The sequence below is a fragment of the Phoenix dactylifera genome, unplaced genomic scaffold (assembly GCF_009389715.1).
Source record: "Phoenix dactylifera cultivar Barhee BC4 unplaced genomic scaffold, palm_55x_up_171113_PBpolish2nd_filt_p 000309F, whole genome shotgun sequence".
Classification (NCBI taxonomy): Eukaryota; Viridiplantae; Streptophyta; class Magnoliopsida; order Arecales; family Arecaceae; genus Phoenix; species Phoenix dactylifera.
The window spans coordinates 55,443-82,382 of NW_024067781.1; the positions used below are offsets into that span (position 1 = coordinate 55,443).

A 26,940-nucleotide genomic window follows, 5' to 3' on the forward strand; every position below is an offset into this window, starting at 1 on the left:
ATCCGTAGGCTCCTCATCCTCAGGGATGGAGTCTCCAATCTCTGGTGCATCACCCTCTGGTGCATCACCCTGAATCCCAGCTCCTGCACGTACCCACTGCCCGTTACCTTCTCATAACCCATGCGAATAAGGGATCGTGCAGTATATGTGTCAGTGAATAGCAGATGCCTGGAGATCTCTCCCTCTACTGATATGTCATGCTGTCGAAAGATCAGGGTGAGCATCATACCATAAGGCAGGGAGACTCTCGAATTGCATATGACATTTCTCATCTGCCTAAGTATCATAGTTGGGAGGTTCAGGGGAATGCCCTGAATAATGTGCTTCATGACGACCAGGTCTCGCTCAGAAATGAGATCAAATCTTCCGCTTTTCGGAAACAAAATTCGACCTATGAAGTTGTGCAACAACCTCATTTCAGCTGAAAGAGAGCTTGCTATTACATTTTCTGAATAATCAAAGTCTTCATTCTCAAGAATCAACTGCAAGGCTCTCAACTTATTTTCGGGCTTTTCTGGAGTTGCTCCTTCGCAGGGGAGATGAAGCAACTTACTCAACTCTCTTCTGAAACCCTAACCCTTACTCCTCGGACTTCAGATATAAGCCCTCCCATTCCAGTTTTCAGGAAGGCATAGAACTCACAAACCAATCCTGGGTAGATCACCACATCTAGGGAGCAAAAATACTCCCATCCTTGCCTTCGAATCTATTCCCCCAAACGGAACCCTTCTTGATCCAAAAACTCGGAGTGGATCCTTCTCCCCGTGGTAACCGGTCTCCCCGCAAATTTCGCAAGTTGGACTGAAGGGGAGGGAGGAGGAGGAGGCTCTACACGTGTCTCACCTTGTGGAAACACTGTAGAAGGCTCTGTAGCATCTCTTTCAACACGGGTGGTCCGTGAAACCCTTCCGAATTGCTTGGCTACGGCTTTCTTGGATCCCATTTCTTCAAGATCTTGATCTAACGGCTTGGGGAAGCTTCCTTCTACTATTTGGAGATGATTGGAAGAGATTTGAGAGTGGGAAATAGGGTTTTTGGAAGAGGACAAAGTGAAAACAGTGCCCTAGATTGCTCACGGATCCCCCTTTTAACAGTGGAGTCCCGTCGTTGGGTCGACCCTAGATTTTTCTTGGGTCGACTCAACGTTGGGTCGACCCCATTCTGGGTTGGGTCGACCCTGGTTCAGAAATTTTTCTTTCTCTTCCTTTTTCCTTTTAAAAATTTTCCTTTCTTCCAATCCTTACAAATTTTTACTGGGACAATGATACATGAGTAAGGAATCTATAGATGACTAGTTTGACTAATGTTTCATGGGTTTTTAGAAATGGGAGGAGAGTATCATGAGACAGCTTGCTCCTTTTTATATCTCCTCAATCAAACGGATCACATATGCCTAATTCCCTCCTAGGCGTGCAAAATCTATCTTCACTCAAAGGTTTTGTGAATATGTCAGCTAATTGTTTCTCAGTGCATACATGCTCAATACATATGTTTCCATTTTGCACATGATCTCTAATAAAATGATATCTTACTTCAATGTGTTTGGCTTTAGAGTGCTGAACCGGATTTTTAGTAAGGTTGATGGCACTAGTATTATCACACTTTATAGGAATGTTATCTAGTTTAACTCCATAGTCCTCTAGTTGTTGCTTAAGCCATAGTACTTGAGCACAACAACTGCCGGCAGCTATATATTCAGCTTCAGCCGTTGACAGTGCTACTGAATTCTGCTTTTTGCTAAACCATGATACTAAGTTATTTCCTAAAAATTGACATGTTCCACTAGTGCTCTTCCTATCTAATTTGCATCCAGCAAAATCTGCATCTGAGTAGGCAAGCAAATCTAGACAGGAGTCTCTTGAGTACCATAATCCTATGTTTGTAGTTCCTCTTAAATATCTAAGGATTCTTTTAATAGCATTTAAATGTGACTCCTTAGGATCTGATTGGTACCTAGCACATATTCCCACACTAAACACTATGTCTGGTCTACTAGCAGTAAGGTAGAGCAAAGATCCAATTAAGCCTCTATAAAGCTTCATATCTATACTTTTTCCTTTCTCATCTTTGTCTAGCTTACTAGTTTCTCATCTTTGTCTAGCTTACTAGTGGGATTCATTGGGGTGCCTATTCCCTTGTGATTTTCATTCCCAAACTTCTTTAATATTTCCTTTGTATACTTAGTTTGATGAATGAAAATACCTTCTTTGGTTTGCTTGATTTGTAATCCGAGAAAGAAACTTAGTTCTCCCATCAAACTCATCTCGAATTCTCCGTGCATTAAATTAGCAAACTCTTTGCAAAAATTATCATTTGTGGCACCAAAGATTATGTCATCTACATATATTTGTACCACTAGCAGATTTTTGTCTTTTCTTTTGAGAAAAAGTGTTTTATCTACATTTTCTCTACTGAAGTCATTATTTAGTAGAAATTTGCTTAGTCAATCATACCAAGCCCTAGGTGCTTGCTTCAATCCATATAATGCCTTATGTAGTCTAAACACATGATTTGGCAATTCATGATTCTCAAAACTAGGAGGTTGCTCTACATAAACTTCTTCCTCTATAAAACCGTTTAAGAAGGTACTTTTTACATCCATTTGATACAATTTGAAATCCATGAAACATGCAAAAGCTAGAAGTAATCTAATAGCCTCTAATCTAGCTACGGGAGCAAATGTTTCCTCAAAATCTATCCCTTCTTCTTGATTGTATCCCTTAGCTACAAGTCTAGCTTTATTTCTTATAACTACCCCATTTTCATCTAATTTATTTCTAAAGATCCATTTTGTTCCAATTACAGAGTTATGCTTTGGTCTCTCAGTTAATGTCCATACATTACTTCTTTTGAATTGATTTAATTCTTCTTGCATAGCATTTATCCAATTGGTATCTTTTTCAGCTTCTTCATAAGTCTTAGGTTCTAACTGTGAAACAAAAGCAAGATAATCATTTAAATTTCTAAGAGAGGATCGAGTTCTTACCCCTTGAGATGGATCACCAATGATTAAGTCTTTAGGGTGTCCATATGCATACCTCCATTCCTTTGGCAAATCTTGAGATTGTGGTGGCACGCGATCATTTTCCTTATCTTGATTTGGCACGTCATCAAGATTCAATTTTTCAAAGTTAATAATTCATGCATCATCATCAAGGATATTTTCTTTCCTAGCAGACTCACTATCAGACTCATCAAATATGATATTAACTGACTCTTCGACTACAAGAGTTCTTTTATTAAACACTCTGTATGCCCTGCTAGATGTGAAGTATCCTAAGAAGATATCTTCATCTGACTTGGCATCAAATTTACTTAGATCCTCTTTGCCATTGTTTAAAATGAAATATCTACATCCAAATACTCTAAGATATTTAGCGGTTGGTTTCTTATTCTTCCAAAGTTCATAAGGAGTTTTCTTGGTTATAGGTCGTATTAAAACCCGATTTAGAATATGGCAAGCAGTGCTTATAGCTTCAGCCCAAAAGTACTTTAGAAGATTTGACTCGCACAACATCGTGCGTGCCATTTCTGCCAAGGTCCTATTTTTCCTTTCAACAACCCCATTTTGTTGAAGCGTTCTAGGTGCTGAAAATTGATGTGAGATACCATTTTCATTACAAAATTCTTCAAAGTATTGATTTTCAAATTCAGTTCCATGATCACTTCGAATTGCTATTAAGGTGAGCTTCTTTTCATTTATGATATTATTATAATATTTCAAGAATGCTGAAAATGCTTCATTCTTATGTGCCAAAAATGAAACCCATGTATATCTTGAAAAATCATCTACTATAACTAGTCCATACTTCTTCCCTCCTAGACTCGCAGTTCTAGTGGGTCCAAATAGATCCATATGTATGAGTTCAAAAGGCCTAGTTGTTGATACTATATTCTTTGATTTGAAGGATGATTTTGTTTGTTTTCCTAATGAGCATGGTCCACAAATTTTGTCCTTTTCAAAGATCAATTTTGGCACATCTTTTATTAATTCCTTCTTGACTAGTTTTGATATTAAATCCATACTAGCATGTCCTAGTCTACGATGCCAAAGCCAACTTGTTTCATTTTTCTTTTCTTCATTAGTAATTAAACATAATCCATTTTCTTGCCTAATTCATGAAGATCTACCATGTAAATATTTCTTTGCCTTTGTCCTATAAGTACAATGCTATTATCTTTAGGATTTGTGATTATGCATACTGATGCTTCAAATGTGACTTTAAATCCTTTATCACAAAATTGACTTATGCTAAGTAGGTTATGTTTCAAACCATTAACTAATAAGACATTTTCTATGAAGGTAGATGGAGTAATGAAAATTTTACCCTTTCCAATGATATACCCTTTTCCATTGTCTCCATAGGTTACTACTCCACCCTTCTTAGACTCTAAGGTGACAAATTGGTCTACGTCACCGGTCATGTGTCTTGAACAGCCGCTATCTAGATACCATCGTTTATCCACCTTATTAGCTGCAAGACACCCCTGCAATTAAGATCAAGCATGAGCTTTAGGTATCCAAACTATGTTGGATCCTTTAGGGTTAGTACTTGATGTTCCTTTTGGAACCCAAACTTTCTTGGATTTAAGCTTATAATTGTTACTCAATTTGTTGTAGCTAGACTTTCTATAGTTACATTCATATGCTTTATGTCCTAATTTATTGCAACAATGACAAGTTATATTTTCATTTTTAGCTTTTACAAATATGTTCTTTAAGTATTTTTGTTTCCTATTTGTTTTATATCCTAATCCAGCTTTATCATATACAGCTTTTTGACTATCAAGAATCATATTTAATTTGGTTGAGCTAAGTGTAAACTTGTCTACTAAGGATTTATATTTTTCAGCATCTTCTTTTAACTTGACATTTTCAGCAATTAGATTCTTGATTTCATTTGTGAGTCTCCTACTTAATGTTTCATAGTTATTAGATAGTTTCAGCTTATCTTTGATAAGAGATTGATTTTCTTCTTTTAGAACTTTATTTTTATTGATCAGTTTTTTGTGTTCTTCCATGAGTTCTAAAAATGCATCATGTAATTCATCAACAGTAAAATCACATTTAAGTTCAGAATCTACCTCATCGTCATTGGCCATATGGCAGATTTGGGCCGTCTCTTGATGATCTTCCTCTTCCGAACTTGACTCCTCATTTTCACTCCATTCAGCCATAAAGTTCTTCTTCTTAAGTTTTCTTGTCATCCACTTTAATTCCGGGCAATCTATCTTAAAATGCCCGGGCTTGTTACACTCATAACAAATTGGTGTTTCCTTTTCTTTCTCTTTGTCCTTACCCTTTTCTTTGCTTGAGCTACCTTTGAAGAAGGGTTTCTTTTTATGAAATCTCTTCTTACCTCTCATAAATTTTCTGAATTTTCTTCCAAGCATAGCCATTCCTTCTTCATCAAATTCATCATCATCATCAGATTCTTCCGATTCAGTTTCTTGTTTTGGAGTGGTAGACTTTAGGGCAATGGTCTTTCTTCTCTTGACCTCATCTTCTGAATTTTGCCTCATGGTCAACTCATGGGTCATGAGTGATCATAGAAGTTCCTCCAATTGCAGTGTATTGAGGTCCTTTGCTTCCTGAATTGCGGTTACCTTGGCCTCCCAGACTCTTGGTAGAGATGTGAGAATTTTTCGCACCAATTCAGAGTTAGTATAAAACTTTCCTAGACTCTTTAGCCCATTTATGATTTCTGTAAAACGAGTAAACATTTCAGTTATGGACTCAGTGGATTCCATTTTAAACAACTCATACTTATGTACTAATATGTTTATTTTTGACTCCTTAACTTGATTAGTTCCTTCATGTGTGACCTCAAATTTATCCCAAATTTCTTTTGCGGATATGCATGTAGATATTCTATTGAATTCACTTACATCTAGTGAACAGTAAAGTACATTTATTGCTTTAGCATTTAATTGTGCTAGTCTTCTATCATTCTCATTCCAATCCATTTCTGGTTTGGGAATGATAGTGCCCTCTATACTAATTGTGGGTGTGTGAGGTCCTCTAAATATAATTTACCACAATTCATAGTCTAGAACTTGAATGAATATCCTCATCCTAGCTTTCCAGTATGTGTAATTAGTGCCATTAAATAGAGGAGGTCTATTTGTGGATTGCCCCTCACTCATAGAACATCCCACTTGGGTTGTCATGATCTTTGTCTCTTGATTGTGAGATCAACAAATACTATATGAGCACCTCGCTCTGATACCACTTGTTGTCCAAGGTGACAAGCCAAGAGGGGGGGGGGGATGAATTGGTTTCTCTTAATTTTTACTATCTTACTTTAGTCAATTGATGAGTGAGTGAAATTAGAATAATGCACAATACAAACACACAAGAGGTATAGTAGTTCGGTGCTCTCCTAAGCACCTACGTCCACTCCCCAAGCGATCCCTTGGGAATTCACTATAATCCCGCAGATTATAGTTGGATTGTTTTCCGGGCTCATAATCCAAAAACCTTTACACTTTGGTTTTCCGGGATCACCAAGAACCTATGTTGGTTTTACGGGCTCACCAACGAATCTTCACAATTGGTTTTACGGGTTCACCAATAAACCTACACCGTTGGTTTTACGGGCTCACCAACAAACCTTTACAAGGTGATTAAAAAGAAAGAAGAATGTTGAAACTCCTAGATGAGCAAATATAACATTTATAAGCTACAAAGAAGAGTTTAGAGAATAGTTATCGCTTGATGAGACTTCTCTCTTCTTTGTCAAGTATGCTTCACTCTTCAAGGGTGGATGGAGCTTTTGATATCTCTTGGAGTCTGCTCAACCACTTCCTTTTGACTCTTGAATGAAGCACCTGGATGAAGAAGATTAGGGCACTTGTCTTTCTTGGGTAAGCTTTGATATTTTGCAAAAGGATGTATCCTCTGATGAATAGTGTCACTTTAAATAGTTTCCTTCATCCATTGGACAAGCCCCAATGGTTAGAATTCAAAAACTAGCCGTTACTCACTGTTGGAAGGTCTGAAAGTACTTCTGCAGAACTAGCCGTTATGCTTCTGCCCGTGCTTGGGTCGACTCAACTTTTACTGGGGTCGACCCAACTTTCACTTGGGTCGACTCAAGCATCATTGGGGTCGACCCTCTCAGAAACCACAGAACCTTGTATTTCAGCCTTCCTTCACTTGGGTCGACTCAACACTTTTTGGGTCGACTCAACTTTCAGTTGGGTCGACTCAACTTCCACTTGGGTCGACCCTCTCAGGGTTTTCAGAGAACCTATTTTTGAATGTCATTGCCTTTGGGTCGACTCATGTTAACTTGGGGTCGACTCAAGTTTGGGTCGACTCAAGTTTCATTTGGGTCGACCCTCTCAGGGTTTCCAGAGAACTGTTTTCTTGAGGCTTGAGGATTGGGTCGACTCATCCTTTGCTTGGGTCGACCCAAGTACTGTTCATCCGTGCCATTTTTGCAGAAGTGTGCCAGATGGTTTCTTGATGTGCCGGGGTCGACTCAATCAATCTTGGGGTCGACTCAATCAATCTTGGGGTCGACTCAATCCACACTTTGCTGCAACTTAAGGTTAGATTCATCCATATAATCAATGAAATAAACTTTAAACAATTTTGAATATATATCATGGTAGTGCTACATACTCCAAACAATGAAAATTACTATTGTCCACTTAAGAGTATGTTTCACTTGAAACTTTGCCGAATTAGAATTTAGAGTTCACTATCCCTTTCCTATCGCAAATTTTATCTCATTAATAATCATTGAAATACATCTTAATCTCATTATACTAATGTATCGAGAGTGACGGACTTATTAATGATGTATCGAATTAACTTGTAACATACTCTTAATCATTGTATTAATCATCAAAATACCACTATCATCCTCAATAGATTTACTAAAAAAAAATTCATTATAAATAAAAGTGGAGATTGGAAACCTAATGTTTCTTCTCTTTTGCAAATAACATAAAAAAAATAAAACAAAAAATCTCTTCCTCCCGTTAGAACATAAAATATTTTTTTTTTACTCTTTTCTTCCCCAAAAACAGAGGGTTGCTCTGTTCTTCTCTTCCCCACCGAGCTCTCTCCTTCCTTCTTCTTCTTCCTTGGACCCGCCGGCCACCAGCCTTGGACCCGCCGACCACCACCTACCAAACTCGCCGAGAGCTCCCCCCCTCACCCTGTTCTTTGGCTCCCTTATATAGATCCAAGGAGAGGGCGGATGCGGTGGAGGGGGAGGGCAGACGAACGCCGATCCGGAAGGAGGACGGCGTGATTGCTGGGGCGCTGGAAGCACCGAGAAGGAGCTGATCATGGCTTGGATCATGGCTGGAACGTTGCGGGATGAGCTGGGAGGTTTGGAAGAGGCAGAGGGCGTCAATCCATGGGATCACGGGCTTTGATTTGGATGAAGGGCTGGCCGCAGGATGATGGCGTTGAAGACGCGGACGCGGGCGGAAGGAGAGGGCGGACGGGAAGGGAGGAGTCGTGGATGGCGGGATGATTGGGCGCGATGCTTGGATCACGGGAGAGGGGCTGGCCACGGAACCGTTGCTGGATGAGGAGGCGATCACGCTTGCAGTCGCGGATGAGGCGTTGGGAGATCGCTTTGCGGCTTGCTCTCGGGATGTGCTGAGGCGGGGTCGTGATCGACGGGAGTAAGAAGCTGGGGCTCGTGGAGGGGGCTGTGGACTTCCTTCTTTGGCCCAAGTGGGAGACGCGATGCAGGGGGGAACGAGCTGGCCGTACGGGCTGTTGATTGGCTGGGGTGTGTTCTCAACGGATGGAGATGAACCTGATGAAACAGGTTTGGGAAGTGGGATGCTTGGTTTGATTGCGTTGATGGTGTGGACGGCCGGGATTTCATGCATGCATGGCAGCTGGGGAATTTGTTGAGCTCAGGCTGCCGGGCATTGGGCTCAAACCCAATGTTATTGGGTCTCTTGATTTCCTTGCACTCAAACACAAATACAACGTTAATTAATTAATTTTATCATTATAGATTAACTATAATACTAATTAAAATGGTACGACGATTGCACTTTTGTGCTCTCATCACACCCCCCAACTAGCTTATTGCTAGTCTCTAGCAATTTCGTGCGAAAATGATAAAATAAAATAAGAGTGCAAAAATATTATTTATTATATAAATATACTAAGATAAATACTCACTTTCGTAGAGCATTACGATTGCACTTAGCACGTGCAACAAGCCATTAAACCCCTAGGTTACCCTAGTGGACGAGTGTTGTCTCGTGAGGGTTTGCAGTGAAGTTACCCACAAACTTCATCAGTCAGGGATTTTCAATTTTTAACTCGAAATTTGAACAAGTATTACTGTATGAATTTAGAATTGCAAGGACAATAAAGACTTATTGCTATCATATTTAAGCAGACTCTAACTCAAGTTTCATTACACCCCATCTATCTGCTAACAAGTCAAGAATGTAGTGAGGTGCAAGATAGTATCATATAAATGAGTGGCTTTCACTTACTTCCAACATGATCACTCCAATTTTCAAGACTTTCTAGAGTTAAATGGTAATGAACACCCCTGATTCTTTTATATATATATATATATATATATATATATTTTTACTGAATGCTAAGAAGAATGACTTGTGCAATATCTAGCCTTATTAAGCTTTCTAGCTAACCCATGTAGCGAGTGTTAGGCCAATGACTTCCGATCTAGATGGCTCAGGGCACTAGGTGTAAAGACACCCTAACAGGCTTAATAACTCAAGTTAACTAGGCTTCAAGGCCAAATTAGCCACTCAGAGTTTAATCTCAATCATCCTCACCTTTTTACGCGAACACTCGCTGCTTACCAGGCAAGAGGTCCGGTTACTCAGTGAGAAGACTTAAAATAAACTCATTATTTTAATTTTTTTTTTTTTTTTTTGATTAGGGTGTTCATCACGCATATAACTTTAAATTATCCCAAAGATTATAAGTATTCATATTAGTTGTAAGTTTACATACCCCACTATTCATGTGCTTACGTGTAGGTGCTAAATCATCTTGTATCATGTTAGCAGAAGATAGGTGGGACGAAAACTCAAGCTAGAACTGCTATCATATTTCTTAACTCAAAGCTATTGTCAAAGCAAATCTTAGTTTGTACAGCCAAAAAGATTAGAATTTGAGTTAAAAATTTGAAATCCTTTTTTTTTAAATTTTTTTAAATTGCATAAAAAATCAAAAATATTCTCACCCCCATACCTAAATCTAACATTGTCCTCAACGTTAAAAAAAATTTAAAGCAGTAATAGGACAGAGGAGAAGTTACCTGATATGGGTAGGTAAAGTGACAATTGGGGCAAAAACCCCCAAACCTGCATGTTAGTAATTTATTGAAATTTTTTTTATTTTAATTATTATTATTATTATTTAATAATATTTACATGTTGGGTTGCCTCCCAAGAGCGCTAAGTTTAATGTCTTCAGCCAGACAAAATGTAAATCCTCCTTTTTTCAACCATTATCTAAGAATGGTTTTGGAAGAGTCCGATGAAGAACAGTCGGCTGATGACGATCTATGCTCATAAGGGGAACAGAACTAAGGGGCGCATGCTTGACCCCTTCATCGGAATAGGCAAGGTAAGCTTCGAAAGGGTCCTTACTATAAGTTTGAAAGAAAGTCTCCTGAACCAAACTTTCAATCATGTCAACTTCATTGATTTCTTTGTCGTCTGGTGGTTGTTTACTTATGTTAAAGACATTAAGCTTGACTTTCATGTTGCCAAAAGATAACTTCAGCATCCCATTTCGACAATTGATCACAGCATTTGCTGTGGCTAAGAAGGGTCTACCTAAAATTATAGGTGTGTGATTGTCTGGATGTATTATAGGTTCGGTCTCAAGGATAATGAAGTCCACAGGATAGTAAAACTCGTTTACCTTCACTATTACATCCTCTACAATCCCCTTGGGATACTTCACCGTCCTATCTGCTAAGGAAAGGATAATATTTGTGGACTTTAATTCCCCCAAACCTAACTTTTGGTATATGTTGTAGGGAAGTAGGTTCACACTGGCTCCTAAATCTAATAGGGCTCTCTGGATGATCGTCTCTCCTATTTTTATTTCAATGGTGGGGCAACCAGGATCTTTGTATTTCGGGGCAATCTGTTGTTGAATGAGAGATGAGGCTTGTGCAGCCATAACAGCTTGCCTAGGAATGCTGGTTTTTCTTTTGACCGTGGTGAGGTCTTTCAAGAATTTTGTATAGGAGGGAATTTGTCTTATGGCATTAAGAAAAGGTATATTTATCCGAACAGTTTTAAAGACTTCCATGATTTCATCAAAGTTAGATTGTTTCTTGGAGTCCTGAAATCTACTGGGGAAGGGAACCTTGGGTTTGTATGTTTCTATAGGTTCTTCCCTTTTTCTGGTTTGTCCTGTTCTTGACCTCTCTTCTGAATTGGATTCTTATCGGATTTATTTTTATTTTCTTTTTCATGTTCAGGAAGTTGGACTTTATTGTCCACTTGCTTGCCAGACCTTAGAGTGGTAATTGCCTGGACTTCATAGGTCGGATTTCCATTGATTTGATACTGACCTCTTTGATCTTGATTTTGTTGTCTACTAGGGTTAGGCACTGGTTGACTAGGTAGTTCACCTTTCTTTCTATCCCCTAGAGAGTTTGCTATTTGGCTTAGACTAACCTCAAGTTTTGCAATTGCTTGCGCATGGAATTGGTTAGTCTGGGCTTGGGCTGTATTGGTCTGTTGTTGTTGCTTGATAAAATCTTGTTGTTGTTTCATCATATTAGCCATCATGGTTTCTAATGGTGAAGATTGCTGTGGGATAGGAGCATTATAGGGAGGTACAGATGGAACCAAAGATTGGTTCATTTGTGGTGGCCCTATCCTGGAAAAGTTGTTCTGAAAACCTGGTGGACCACCTTGATGCTGAATAGGTTCGTTCTGCTTATATGAGAAATTTGGGTGGAACCTATTATCAGGGTGGTAAACTGGGCTGAACGAATTGGGAGTGGGCTTCTTAAAGGCACTATATGAATTTAGAGCATTTGCTTGCTCGACCTTTATGGTGGGCAGATTAGGGCAGCACTCCACTAGATGCTCTCGACTGTTACACAAGACACACAAACTATATGACTCGTGATCCACTTTCATGATGGGATTTGACTCTTTATATGACCCTGAACTAGTGGACACAGTGAAAGCATCAAACTTTTTGCCTAAATTGTTTACTCCAGTCACCAGATTGGATATAACATTTTTGAGATCTGGGTCTACTTTCATTTCATAATTACCTGGTTTCCTAGATCCGAACTCATCTCTATTTACTTCCTCACCATAGCTACTCCAATTTTAGGCATTTTCAGCTAAGTCAACAAGAAATTCATAGGCTTGATCTGGGGTTTGGTTCATGAACCTACCTTTGTGCATGGACTCGATCATGTTTCTATGTGCCGGAGGTAGTCCTTTGTAAAATAAATGTACTAGATCAGCCTTGTCAAGCCCATGGTGCGGGCACTTGACCAAAAGATCATGGAATCTTTCCCAAAGTTGGGAAAATTCCTCCTCAGATTTTCCTCTAAAAGTTCTTATGGCATCCTTAATTTTTTCAGTTTTTACCATAGGATAGAACTTAGCCATGAACTTCCTAGATAGTTGTTCCTATGATGTGATGGAATTAGAAGCAAGAGAATACAGCCATGCAGCGGCACGATCCTCTAAAGTCATGCGAAACAACCTTAATTTAATACCCTCTTCATCTAAGTTTTGATTTCTAAACGTTTGACAGATTGTCAAAAATTTGTTTAGATGTATGTAGGGTTGTTCACTCTCGAACCCATGAAACTTGGGTAACATATTTATTGTTGCAGCCCCAATCTCAAATTGGGCTGCATTATTTATTGGCAATACTATACATGTCGGTGGACTAGCGGATGCAGGAGCGAATAATTCATTCAGGGTTCTAATATGTTCACCCATTGTAGAGATCGACGGTTGGTTTACAGTTCGCAGGTTATGATGAAAAGTTCTGTCAATCTCAGGATCAAATGGGGTTAACTTATCCCTTAATGACCTTCTACCATGCATACATTTTCCACAACTTAATTAGACTCAATTTTTTAAACGAAATCCTAAAAGATAAGAAGAAGGGCTAGACCAAGATGACCACAATCAACACCACACAACAATTTGACCCTATTAGTCTTAGAGCTAAGTGAGGTTTAGTAGCTTCTTAAATCTAGTTGCACAGAGACTTATCAGGTTAAAAAAGTTCCTGAAATTCTCTCTAGATTAGACAGCTCCTAATCTCCCTTTCAGATTAAGCTTGAGCTTACCAGTTAAGTGATCCAGAAACCAGTGACCAGAAAAGTTCCGGGGTGTGCGGTGGTGCCAGAAGGGATACACCGATACCACAATACCCGTAACAGTTCTCACTATTGTAAAACTTTTCTAGACATCACCAATTACTAAATTCTCACTGGAGTGGCTTTCAGCCGCTTCTTTCCAAGAGCCTAATTGAGCTCGAAAACCCTAAGGCCAACGTCTAATTTGATTTTAATTTTTTGGCTTAGGATATGTATGCAAGGTGGTATTTTTGGGCTAAGGACAGGTAATGACTTCCTGACCTTATCTTTTTAATGGGTTTTGCCCTTAAATTCTTTTATGCAAATGCTTAATACTAATTGTAGCAAATAATCAATGGTTTTTTTAAAGTTTATGCAATGTCATTAGGTTGTACTGATTAAATGAGCAGGCAATTTTTTTATTTTTTATTTTTCTTAATTTTTTTTTAATTTTATGTTATTTTTTTTTAATTTTTAATATAGGAATAACTTGAATGTAAACTAAAACTAATCCTTATGCGTCAGTCAATCTCCGAATGCCCGTTGAATAAGCTCTAGAGATTACTCCGTGAGGAGCCCCAATAGAGGTACGATCACCTCGGGGGATTGCACCCTATCAATTACTAGCAAAAATAATATATTTTTTTTAAAAAAATTTAATTATTTTTTAACCTTTTTTTAATTTAAATTTCAAATTTCGAATCACAGAATTCAAATTTTGAATTTAAATTTTTAAATTTTTTGAATTTTGGAAATTTTTTCAATTTTTTTTAATTATCTTTTTTTTTGAATTTTAATTTTTTTTACTTTTTTTTAAAAAAAACTTTAAATTTTGAATTTCAAATTTCAGAATTTAATAATTACGAAATTATTAACTAGAAATTATCAAAATAAGGAAAATTAATAAAAATAAAAATAAAAACTTACTACCGGAGTGCGTTCACTCCGGGCATCCAAAATTTGATTTGATCTTCGTGATCGTTTTTGCTTCTCGATTTGCCTCCCCGGCAACGGCACCAAAATTCTGTTCGTCCGATTCCTGCCTACCTAAAAATACGCTAGACAGATCGTTGTTAGAACCGACGAACAAAAGTTGAATTTAAATTCTACTCTTACCTTTCCTACCCGAAGAATAGTGGTTGTAAGAGGTCGATCCACAGGGAGGCGATTGGAGTTGCATAAAAATTAGAACGTTCACTCGGATTTGAAATTGATTTTTGAATGATAAAAGAAAAACATTATTTTGAGGATGTTGATGAATTCTCTAGTCTACCGGAGAATGTTTTTAATTGAAACTACCTAAAAGACAGGTACTTAGATTTAAAGAGCATTTATATTTTTAACTAATCAAAGAAAAGCTTTGGCATAAATTAAACTGGATGAAAAACAGTGCTAAGAAGATCAAAAGCCTAGAACATAAATTGCATAAAGGAAAATTAAATGTGTTGCATAAAAAGAAAAAAAAATAAACGGTTGCATAAAGAAAACAGAAATTTAACTAAGCCTACAACAAGGATTGCATGAAAGAGAAATGATAGATTTACTAAAAAGAAAATTTATTACAAATAAAAATGGAGATTGGAAACCTAATGTTTCTTCTCTTTTGCAAATAACATAAAAAAAATAAAACAAAAAATCTCTTCCTCCCGTTAGAACATAAAATATTTTTTTTTTACTCTTTTCTTCCCCAAAAACAGAGGATTGCTCTGTTCTTCTCTTCCCCACCGAGCTCTCTCCTTCCTTCTTCTTCTTCCTTGGACCCGCCGGCCACCAGCCTTGGACCCGCCGGCCACCACCCACCAAACTCGCTGAGAGCTCCCCCCTCACCCTGTTCTTTGGCTCCCTTATATAGATCCAAGGAGAGGGCGGATGCGGTGGAGGGGGAGGGTAGACGGGCGCCGATCCGGAAGGAGGACGGCGTGATTGCTGGGGCGCTGGAAGCACCGAGAAGGAGCCGATCATGGCTTGGATCATGGCTGGAACGTTGCGGGATGAGCTGGGAGGTTTGGAAGAGGCAGAGGGCGTCAATCCATGGGATCACGGGCTTTGATTTGGATGAAGGGCTGGCCGCAGGATGATGGCATTGAAGACGCGGACGCGGGCGGAAGGAGAGGGCGGACGGGAAGGGAGGAGTCATGGACGGCGGGATGATTGGGCGCGATGCTTGGATCACGGGAGAGGGGCTGGCCACGGAACCGTTGCTGGATGAGGAGGCGATCACGCTTGCAATCGCGGATGAGGCGTTGGGAGATCGCTTTGCGGCTTGCTCTCGGGATGTGCTGAGGCGAGGTCGTGATCGACGGGAGGAAGAAGCTGGGGCTCGTGGAGGGGGCTGTGGACTTCCTTCTTTGGCCCAAGTGGGAAACGCGATGCAGGGGGGAACGAGCTGGCCGTACGGGCTGTTGATTGGCTGGGGTGTGTTCTCAACGGATGGAGATGAACCTGATGAAACAGGTTTGGGAAGTGGGATGCTTGGTTTGATTGCATTGATGGCGTGGACGGCCGGGATTTCATGCATGCATGGCAGCTGGGGAATTTGTTGAGCTCGGGCTGCCGGGCATTGGGCTCAAACCCAATGTTATTGGGTCTCTTGATTTCCTTGCACTCAAACACAAATACAACGTTAATGAATTAATTTTATCATTATAGATTAACTATAATACTAATTAAAATGGTACGACGATTGCACTTTTGTGCTCTCATCAATGACCAATTCTAATAATATCCAGAAAGGGCCAAAGTGGGGGCTGGCGCACCGGCGTCGGCCAAAGATCAGGGCCCTTCATAGGGTTGATCCAAAATGATAGAGAGATATACCATATCTGGATCCAACATCTCTAGAGAGATATAGTAGAGAGAAAAAGTTTATTAGAGAGAGAGAAAGAAGAGAGAAAAATATGAGAGAGAAAGAAAGATGAGAGAGAAGAAAGAGTGAGAAACAACAGAGGGATGGCTCTCTCTCCTCTTCTTCTCTTCTTTCTTGACAGAACAGAGGATGAAGGAGGCTTTGATTGGTAGCTGACCATGGTAGTCCAGTGAGGTGGCAGCAGTGGTGGAGACATGCAGTGGAGAGTGTCCGGCGACTACGGTTGGCCGGCCAAAATCGAACAAAAAAGAAAGGCCGAACAGAGATGATTTTATTCCTCAGTGTACTCGGATCCCAGCTCGCTCGCTGACGGCTGGGGGTCAGGCTTTGACCATGGACCAACGTGGAAAAGTGGATGATGGCTTTGGTGATGAATGTTGCCGATGAACATTGCTGGAAAAAAGAAAAAGAGGCAAAACAGGGGATCCTTATCTGGATGACTTTTGGCTAATTTTGTGGCTGGCGGCGATTACACTAGGTCATGGGGAGAAGAAGAAGGAATGAGGAAGAGGGTCGGAGCATTACCTTGGCTTGGTCGGCGCGTCAGCCCTGATTTTCGGCAAGCACAATGACTAGGAATCAGTGACGCATAAGAAAAAGATAAAGGGGAAAAGAGGCAACGGTGGTCGGCGATCGTCGGTGATGCTTGAAGGAAAGTTGGGAGGATCTTAAATAGCAATGGAGGCTAGGCTTATCCTAGCTTGCGACGGAGTTCGTGGTAGAGGACTCTTCCTCCACCTCCGCCACGATCTTCTAGGGGCACCACCCTGTTTCTAACTAAAACAGGCCTTCGGGCCATTGTTTTGGCATCGGGCTGGGCCAATAGGCCGGGCCAGTAAGGCTGGGCCTCACACCTTTAGATCATTATAGTAGAAATATTCAAGATCCAAGTAATGTCTGATATTAAGAACCAAAGAAAAATCTAATGAGGAAACTTGAAAACCAAAGAAAAATAAGATATTTCACAACCTAGAAATCGAAGCAAAGCCCAAATAAAGATCAGAAAATCTTTTTTTTTTATTTGAATCATCTTGCAGAAGTAATTGGACATTTAAAATGCATATGGCAAGAAGTGGGCCCAGTTGGCCTCAGGCCTGATGGGCCAGGACTAAGTAACCTCACCCAATATCTTGCTCCCCTTTGGGCTCTTTCTCCCGACGCCACTCTCTCCCTCCCGATCTCTCTCCTCTCTCTGCTCTCTGCTCTCTCACCTTTGCTTTCTCTCCCTCCCATCTCTCCCTTCTCCTCTCTCTGCCCTCTCTTTTGTCTCCACTCGATCTCTTCGCACTTTCACTCTCTCTCCTCTCCCTCCTAATCTCTCTCCTACCAATCCTTTTTCTCCCCTCTCCGCTCTCTGGGTCAGCCCAATCAGGCTTCTGGCCAAGCTCGAATTCAGGCTTGGGCCGAAATTTGAAAAAAATTCGGGCCTTGGTTCGGCCTGAAGCCATTTTTTTTTTTAAGATGGGTTGTGTCATGTCCCCGCCTGCATAGGGCATGTGAGGCACCCAGTGCCCACATAGGGACCATATGAGAAGGGAACACAGGGCTTCCCTGCCAAATATTGTCCAGCTTCGGGCCCACACGTGCGCACACGTGCCGCTCAGACCTCTTTCCGGTTTTGTTTTTCACCTAAAATGCATCTACAGGATTTGGAGACATCCGCATCATATGCCCAAACTCTGAAACAAGTCTAGCCGATGTGGGATATTTCATTCACCTACCCTTGGACTAAAACCGTCCTCGGCTCTGATACCACATGTCATGTCCCCGCTTGCGCAAGGTACGTGAGGCACCTAGTACCCACGTGGGGGCCACATGAGAAGGGAATACGTGGCTTCTCTGCCAAATATTATCCGATTTCGGAGCCCGCACACGCGCACATATGCCGCTCAGACCCCTTTCCAATTTTGTTTTCCACCCAAAATACGTCTATAAGATTTGGAGACACCCGCCTCATATGCCCAAACTGTGAAAAGAGTCTAGCCAATGTAGGATCTTTCAGACTGAGTTGCAAGGAAACCTGACTTGGTCCAGCCTAATTCCAACCCTAGTTAATTGACAATCAATAGATCATTGCTAGTTAGCAGCTTTGGCTAATAATATTAAGACAATAGAACTATTGGATGTATCTTGTAGTTTGTTTGATTATTTTATTAAGAGAAATGGCTCAAAAGGATAGCATATCCAAACCTCGGGGGATCAAAAAGCCAGACTAATATATAATACCCCATCTTGTATCCAAATAAATCTGTATATAAAAACCTCTCTGTGTAATTTCATATCGGAATATGAACTCTTTATTAAATCAATGCCTTTTAATAGGAGTTTTGGTTTTAACAATGTTTGAATATAATAGAATTTATCAGATTTTAATATTCTCATTAATATTAATAATTTGATGTTTTGACATGATGCTAAAAGTTTGTTCATCCTAATTCTCAAGAAACGAAAAAAAATAATAATTTGTGTGTTTATTTGGCGAATGCAAATTCTTGCATATCAATGGCCTTAGCTTATGAGTCTAATTACTATTAATTTAGCTTGCTGGGAAATATTACAGAGTAGCAATAGACTAATGCATTGTTTTACTTAATAAATTATCATGTTTTATTGATCTATGTATGGTATACATTGAAGTGTGCAGGCTAAAGACAATAAAAATGGTCGACTGTGTAACTTTTATTGCTTATGATAACATATCCAGTATATCTCTTGTTAGCTATTTTTCTTTTGAAAAATTATGAGATTGATTATAGGTCCTCTATGTGTATTATGTTTGCATTGCAACATGTTGGTATTCATGTCCTTCCATATCCTTTTAAACATGTATGTTTGTCTTACATAATATGAAACTTAATTCAAGTTGTAAAATTTGTAACACACTATTTAGTTGTTTTAAAACTCAATTAGTAAGTGTTAACCCAAAAGGTTTAATTTTAATGATACAAAATAATTGAGTAAAAAATTCACTAATCAATTTCTTAGAGTGTACTAGAATCTTTGTAGGAAGCCAAAAAGTAATCTCTCATTAAATCTCAATATGAAGAAATGAAATTTAATTATCTAAAGCTTTGCCCAAAAGATTCAACTACAAAAATAACTTGAAATGACCTTTGAATGCTCACATACAATGACAACAAATTTCAAGTTAGGCTATCTCAAGAGTCAACCCCTGAAATATAACAAGTCGACCCTGGCACACTGAGACAAACTGATATACCTTCATGAATCGACTCAAAAAATGTCTCAGAGAAAAGATAGGGAGTTGTAAAATTCAGCATACTAGCGAATCGACCCATAAAGATCAAGAGCCAACTCCAGTTAGATAAGAGTCTATCTTAGAAGCAAACGAATCAACCCCTGAATAGCCACACACAAAAGATAGTGAGCCATAAAATTCAGCATATTGGCGAATCAATCTATGAAGATCACAAGCTGACTATAGTCACAAGAGTCGACCCCTGAATGGAGCTGTAAAATTTAGCATATTGGTGAGTTGACCAATGAAGATAATGAGTTGACCCCTAAACTAAAAGAGTCGACCCACATTAGTCATAGGAGAAAGATAGAGCGCACAAAAACAACAGTTTTTTTGAGTCGATTTTTAAAGATCACAAGTCGACCTCTAAAGAAGATGAGTCAACCCGTTTGCATCTGGCAACAGTAAAGGCTAGTTTTCTTAGTTAGAACAGTCATTTTTATTCCACAATGGCTCTTTTGGCCTGTCTAATAGATAGAAGTGTCTTCCAACCATTTCTTGGTAGTATAAACGCATAGAAATACCGAAAGGAAGACAAGAGAAGTATTCTTGAGGATAAAAAAAATAAATTGAAGATCAAATAGAAAGAAAAGAAGGTTTTAGAAAGGAAAACATTTAAGTGCTTTCATTGAGAGTTGAAAGATCATATCCCCCATTTTTGAGAAAGTTGGTGATGGGCATGTTAGCATCCCTCATATGCCATGAAAATTTCGAAATAATTTTCAGATTACAGCGGAAAAACATATGCGGGATCCGTTCATCGCATGAACGTGTTTTAAAACCTTTCGTTTGTAGATAGATTAGAATTAAATTATTTTAAACCATTTTAAAATCATTAAGAAGATCAGATCTTCACCTTGTGCGGGTAGATGGTCTCCGCAAATCTGATTTACGTGGTATTTGATCAAGGCTCAGTGGAAGCCGCACATGCGTCCGGCCTCTACGGGTATCCACACGAAGTAATGAGTCGATCGAAGCCTTTGGATCTCCCCGGGGTGCTAGCTCCCTTGCAGAGAAGGCTATTGATGGCTGATATCCTTCCTATCAATCAACTCTTGAATGCCACGCCAAGAGCTTCTTTTTCCTTGCTTCCTTGTGGCTGAAAGGAGGAATGGAAGGAGGTTCCTTGCTGCCAAAAATTCCAAGAAAAATCATGAAAAATTCGTAGCCCCTTTGAACCCCTCTTTTATGGTGTGTGGATAGAGATGAGCTTCTAAATTTTAGGAGCTCATCTTTATCCCTTTGTGAATTCAAAATAGGAGGGCATGGCCCCTCTTTTTTCCTTCACGCCACCAGCCAAGGGAGAGGCGTGGGCCCCTCCCTCTTCTCCCATATGGTCAGCCCCTAGTTGATCAAATCAAGTAGGGAGGGTTGGGTCCAAAGGATGGGTCCTCTTCTTCGCTCTGAGTTCTACGTACAAGAAGGCGGAGATCTAGTTGGTTCAGGTAGTATTCGGTTAAGTCCGTAGGGGTTGTTGGAACTAATGTCGGTTACGGTTGGAGTTTGCGCAATAATGGCTGGTGCTTTCCTCGACTTCCGCTTCCGGCTTCCACATCCGCTTCAGTGCTTGGGCCTTTGTTGCTTTCGGACCGACTTTCATTATCTGAAAGAGGCTGACAATAAGTTCTTTCAAAATTGACTATTTGTTCCTCTGTTAGAGGTGTTGCAGAAATGTCTGCGATCGAGTAAATAGCTCTACGAACGAATGGATCGGCCTATGCTCTTGGGGAAGTGTGTTGAGTCGAGTCCCCTATTTTGAACGAAACAAGAGACCCGGCCACGGAGCCTCCTCCGCGCGGCTTGCCAACCCTCCATCGGCCGGCCTCCACCTCTCTCTCTTTTCAAATACTTTTTCTCTCCCTAAGCTTTTATAAGGTATTGGGGGCACATGATGGTCCAGCGGAACTGCTGATAGATCAAGAACCATGCCAGACAGTTTCATCAAAGCCTCCGCCTTTGGCCATTTAAGCATGAGAACCTTGATTGGACGTCTCGATACTTTACCCCACTGTTTTGTTATTTATTCTTTCCTCGTGTCGTCTACCCGGGCTGACGACGCCGATTGTGATTCGTTTCCTTGGTCTTTGAACCATCAGGTCCCTAACCTTGATTCGATTTACTGTCGAGCTGCGGCTGCGATGACAGGGATTCACGCAAACCAAGTCTTTCCAGTTGGGGAGTTAGAGGAAGGGTTTCCTGTTAGGAAAAGAAGAGAAGTCCACCGTGCTTGCTTAGTCTCATCTAGTTCCGTCAGGATCTGAAAGAGAGCTACTTGACTAACTGGAGGTGCATAAAAGAGCTTATTTAGCCGAAGGATATGCAATAGAGAGAGAGACTCGACGTAACAGGATCTGCAAGATAGGTTATTCCATAGGTTGAGTAGCTTGCAACTGGGCGAAAGAAAGTGAATTCCGTTCCGTCACCCACGCTTTAGCTTCTCTTGAATTGACTCGGTTTAGCTTGCCGAGTTAATAGGAATTATAAGTCCTATTTTAATTCCTCCAAATACAAATCCAATTAGAATTTAATTGAACCATGACTCAATTGAACTCTTCAATCCTAATCCAATTAGGAGTCATTTGATTAATTAGATTAATTAATTAGGACTTAAGAAAATCCTAATCTAATTAGGATTTGTTTAAATTTCAGCCCTAAGACAATTAGGACTCCAAGAATCCTACTCCAAGTAGGACTCTAATTTAATTTGAAATTCTAATCCAATTAGGACTCCAAGAATCCTAATCCAAGTAGGACTCATGATCAAGTCCAATTAATTAAATCCAATTAATTAAATTAAATTGCAATCTGATTGCAATTATTCCTTCTTCTAACCACTAACTATTAGCGGATTATCCATTTATCAATCTAATTGATCATATGTGATTCTAAATGATAATTCAACCATCGGATCGATCAATACTTCTAATGTGTGTGACCCCATAGGTTCTATTCTGACTGGTAGTGAGATATATTGCGATCTCTATCACAATATCATTGAAAACTTCTTTCAATGGGTTGAAACAATTTCAACTCAACTCACCAGGAATTATCGACCATCAAGATGATCCCTGTGAGTCTCACCATCCACCAGTGACACCTAGCAGTAGGGGTGGCAAAATATGACCCGACCCGCCAACCCGACCCGTGTTCGACCCGCCATAAACAGGTTTGGGTTTGGCCTAAACAGGTTTGGGTCGTAAACAGGTTGACCCGTTTAACCTGTTTATTAATTGGATCGGATATGGGTTTTATATGTCTGACCCGTTTAACCTGTATAACCCTTTAACTATTGGGCTGATAGAAGATAAGGGCCATACCCACAAGGCCTAGGCCGGCCCAACTCTCCGCCGCATGCCCGCATGGCCCGCATCGTACTGAGAAGTGAAGCCCAACTCCCCCTCGGCCCGATTTCAAATTTTCACCGCGAGGTATGCTTAGGGTTAGGGACTTAGGGTTTGTCCAAAGCGCCACCGAGCTCTCTTCCTGTCTCCCCTCAGTGTCCCTCTCGGCTTCTCCCCTCTCCTCTCCTCCGCCTCCACCCTCTCCTCCGGTCCTCCCACTTCCGACTACTTCCTCCTCCCCGTCAACGGCGACCGTGGCTACATCATGCCCCCCTAACCCCTGTTTCCTTTTACCCTATGATAACAAAATAAAAGAAAAGAAGAAGAGGAAGAGGATGAAGATCTCATCTATTCCCTCTCCCTGGGATTTCTTTGGCTCCCGTCGCCTTCCCTCTCCCTCTTCTGTTCGAAGTCTTCCGTGTGTGCGAGCTATTTAAGGTTCGGATTCGATCTCATCGATGCGAGGTCGGATCCTCTGCTCTATCGAGGTAAGAAGGATCCATCTATTTAGGGTTCGGATGGTAGATTAAGATTTGGCTTTTTGTCATCTTAAGCTCATTTATTTGGGATGCTTCTGCTCCAGCATGAAGTTTCGCTCATTTACTTGGTGATCCAGGGGATTGTCAGGAAGGTGGTGGTGGATTCCCATTTAGTTTATTGGGGAGAATAGATCTCATCTACCGTGAGGGGATCTGCAGTTGTAAGTGCTTTTGTTGCTTCTGCTCTTTTCTTCTTCTTCTTCGTTTTTGTAATTTTTTTCCCATTTTTTGTCTGGAGATATGGAAGGATCTAATGATGTACCGATCATCTAGGATCTAATGATGTACCGGTCATCTAGGATCTAATGATGTACCTTGTGTTTTCATTTCTCATTGGAGTTGATTTATATTTTCTTTTGTAGTATAGAAGATGAACAGATTTGTGTCTGTGATCCATTATAGATTAAAAGAAGGGTTGGTTCACCCCCCCAAAAAAATAATGGATAGGAAAGGAGATCTGTTCTTCTTCTTCTTCTTCTTCTTCACAGCCCATCAAAAATCATCTCTTTGATATTGGGAAACGAAGATATCAAGTTTAAGTATCAGCAAAAGCTTTCTAACAAAAAGCTTTCTTCTTGAAAATATCCACCGTTTTTCTTGAATCTGTACCATGGTATTCTCCCTGGTGAAACAGGGTGTGGTTTATGTTTTCCAGTTATTTCTTTGAAATTTTCTGTGATTGTTTTTCTTCTATTTGTTCTCTCTTTTGTTTTCTTTTTTGAACACAGAATCTTGTATTAATTCTGAATATTAATAGCTTTTAATAAATATAGTACTTTATGTTTGACGAGATGCACTGCTGTTCTCTGGAGCGGATTGATTTTTGTTTCTGAGATTTTATTTCATGAAGTCAGTGTTGATTGCATGAATGCATCCAATATTTTTTCTGGTGGTGTCTCTGATGTTCTTTGTCTTATCTGGTTCTATTGTCACTGTTCTTGGATGGAGTAGATTCACGGTTACTTGATTTCAGATTAACTGCAGCAGCTAAAATCAGTTAGCAGAAATCATATTAGGGTTACATCAACTTTCGTGCCGCTGTACTTTTTTAATTTACATAGATATTTTAGGATTTATAGTCGTACCTTTGTTTAAGAAAAACACTAAGATGTTACTGTCTCTTGATTATATATATGTCTAGTTTCTTTGTGTATTATAGTGCTATTTCAAATGATTGAAGCTCTAATTTTGTGAAAATATTACAATTTTTTGGTGTAATTTTTAATTTATTTACGTGGCATCGTTATTTGGTGTATTATACTGTATAACATTTCTGAATATGCTTGTGTACCTTGTTTTCCTATAATCATTATAAATTCAACCATGATCAAGAAGCTTGAAATGAATCATGATCATGGACTTGGACTATCCACTTTGTTATCTTTAGTTGTTGTAGAGTCACCGATATCCATCGTGTTTAGTTTGAACTGATGACATTGAATGATTTGTTTCTTTGCTCCTATGCAGAGACATCGATTGACCAAGGAATTGCCTACGTGCTGATGCTGGTGGCCTTAGTCCTCACCTAACTCATCCACCCCTTGGATGCTTCATCACCCTACAAGCTCTTCTAAGCCCATTCATGGACTGAATTGATGGATTTGTTAGGGAAGGGAGTGGGCATGTTTGGATTGGTTGTTCATTTTGTTTGAATCTGTTGTGGTTTGGGATTTGAACCTCTGGTTGTGGCAAGTTGGTTGTTGAAGAATATAGGCTCTTCCAGAGGATATGGAGCAATATTTTAAAGGACCAATGCAAGCTTTTGATTCTGCTACCGTTTACAGTGTGCAGTGACCTTAATGTGTTTCTTATGATTGATGCATGGCGTATTTAAAAGAAATCTGTATACTTTAGAATAGAAGCTCCTACTGACTTGGGTTGTAATGATAGTTGTTCAGTTTTCTACTGTCTATCATATTAATTTCCCCTGCAGTGTTTGCTTTTATAATCTAGTGATTCCAACATATGCATGCATTCGCTTGTCAGGATATTGCTTTCGCCGTGGACGATTGATGTTGTTAGCTATGGAATTATTCTACTACTGGTTCTTTTCTGCTGGCATAATCTGGCTAGAACCTTCCTTACGGCAGATCCTTGTTGCGCCTCTTTTGCATTTTGTCTTTGATACTTAATAAATTCCTTTTGTCTAGGTGTTTAGATGTCTTTATGAAGTATGTATAAACCCAAAAACTATTGCAAAAATTGTTTTAAAATAGTCATATAGCAGTAATTGAATGGGCAGCTTACCTGATTTTTATTCATTATGTCTATATGAAATGGCAGCATTAATGGATGACCATTCGATTTAGAAAACAGGTTAAATGGATTAAATATGTTAAATGGGTTAAATAGGTCGGGTCGGGTAAACAGGTTACCTGTTTATTAAACAGGTTAAATGGGTCGGGTCAGGTTACCTGTTTATTAAACGGGTCAGATTCAGGTTATGATTTTCTGACCTGTTTAATAAACAGGTCGTGTTCAGGTTTATGATTTTCTGACCCGACCTGTATCTGACCCGACATGTTTATATCCGACCCGACCCGATTGCCACCCCTACCTAACAGTATATAGTGGCTACCCAGCAGAATAGAATGATGAACCTCTAGGTGTAGTTATCGTATGATACAGTCCTTCTATCGTGGATTCCTACAGACCGGAGGTCATGGATAACTCGTCAAACCACGTCGTATCATATGTCTAGATTTATTCGACTTGAGTTCGAGAGTAGAAAACTCTTTTCCACTATATATTCTGCCCTGGCCAAGATCTTAGAACTCAGTCTTATAAATCACATAGGATCTCTCCTCATCTATCAAGGTCGATAGATTCCATGTAAGTGCATACCCTGCTCCTATAGTGAACCTACTGCAGCCAATCTACACAACAAGGACCCATATGACTAGAGACCATGTATATGTGCAGTCAAACTACAATAACCTCACTATGAATAGTCGAAGCACCGCAGGTCAAAGGACCAGTCACACTACTGCAACATCAAGCAAGTCACTGACAAGTGGATAGACATCCAAGTGACTTCTTGTCTTGGTCACGCTCAGTACCCTTGTTCTCTAACAAGCACCTGCACTATCACTTCAGTGTCCCTACACTGTGGACTCGAGTCTCGTCCATCATAAGGAAAGCGATTTGTGCACTGATCGGATCGATCACCATCCTCGTGATGATCCATTGATCAGGAGCATTTAGAAATTAATCACCAATGATACATGACTCAAATTTTCAACTCTTGAGAATATGTATCATCATCTTATTAATTTCTTGGACGATTCATAGACACATAAACAATATGAATGAAAAGATGCCCATTTATTATTCAATAATAATAAAGTCAAGTACAAATTTATGTTTCAGAATTAATAATGTGTCCGCCAGCTTGGCTTGTAGGGCATACATTTAATAATCTCCCACTTGCACTAAAGTCAATCAGTCATATATCTAAGTCCCATCTTCTCAAGGTGGGCTTCAGTCTTCTGCTGATTTAACTGCTTAGTGAGCGGATCCACCACGTTGTCCGCGGAGTTTACTCTCTGCACCTCGACATATTTCTTTTCGAGGTAGTTGCGTATGAAGTGAAAGCGCCGCTCTATGTGCTTGG

At 39.8% G+C, this 26,940-nt stretch overlaps 1 long non-coding RNA gene across 1 annotated transcript; it reads left to right on the plus strand.

The window, feature by feature from the left end:
• The first annotated feature begins 22,909 nt into the window (after positions 1-22,909).
• LOC120105545 lies at positions 22,910-25,264 on the plus strand. The gene is made up of 3 exons (XR_005507927.1): positions 22,910-23,276; positions 23,372-23,488; positions 24,795-25,264. It is a non-coding gene; the product is annotated as an uncharacterized LOC120105545 (long non-coding RNA).
• Positions 25,265-26,940: the final 1,676 nt, after the last annotated feature.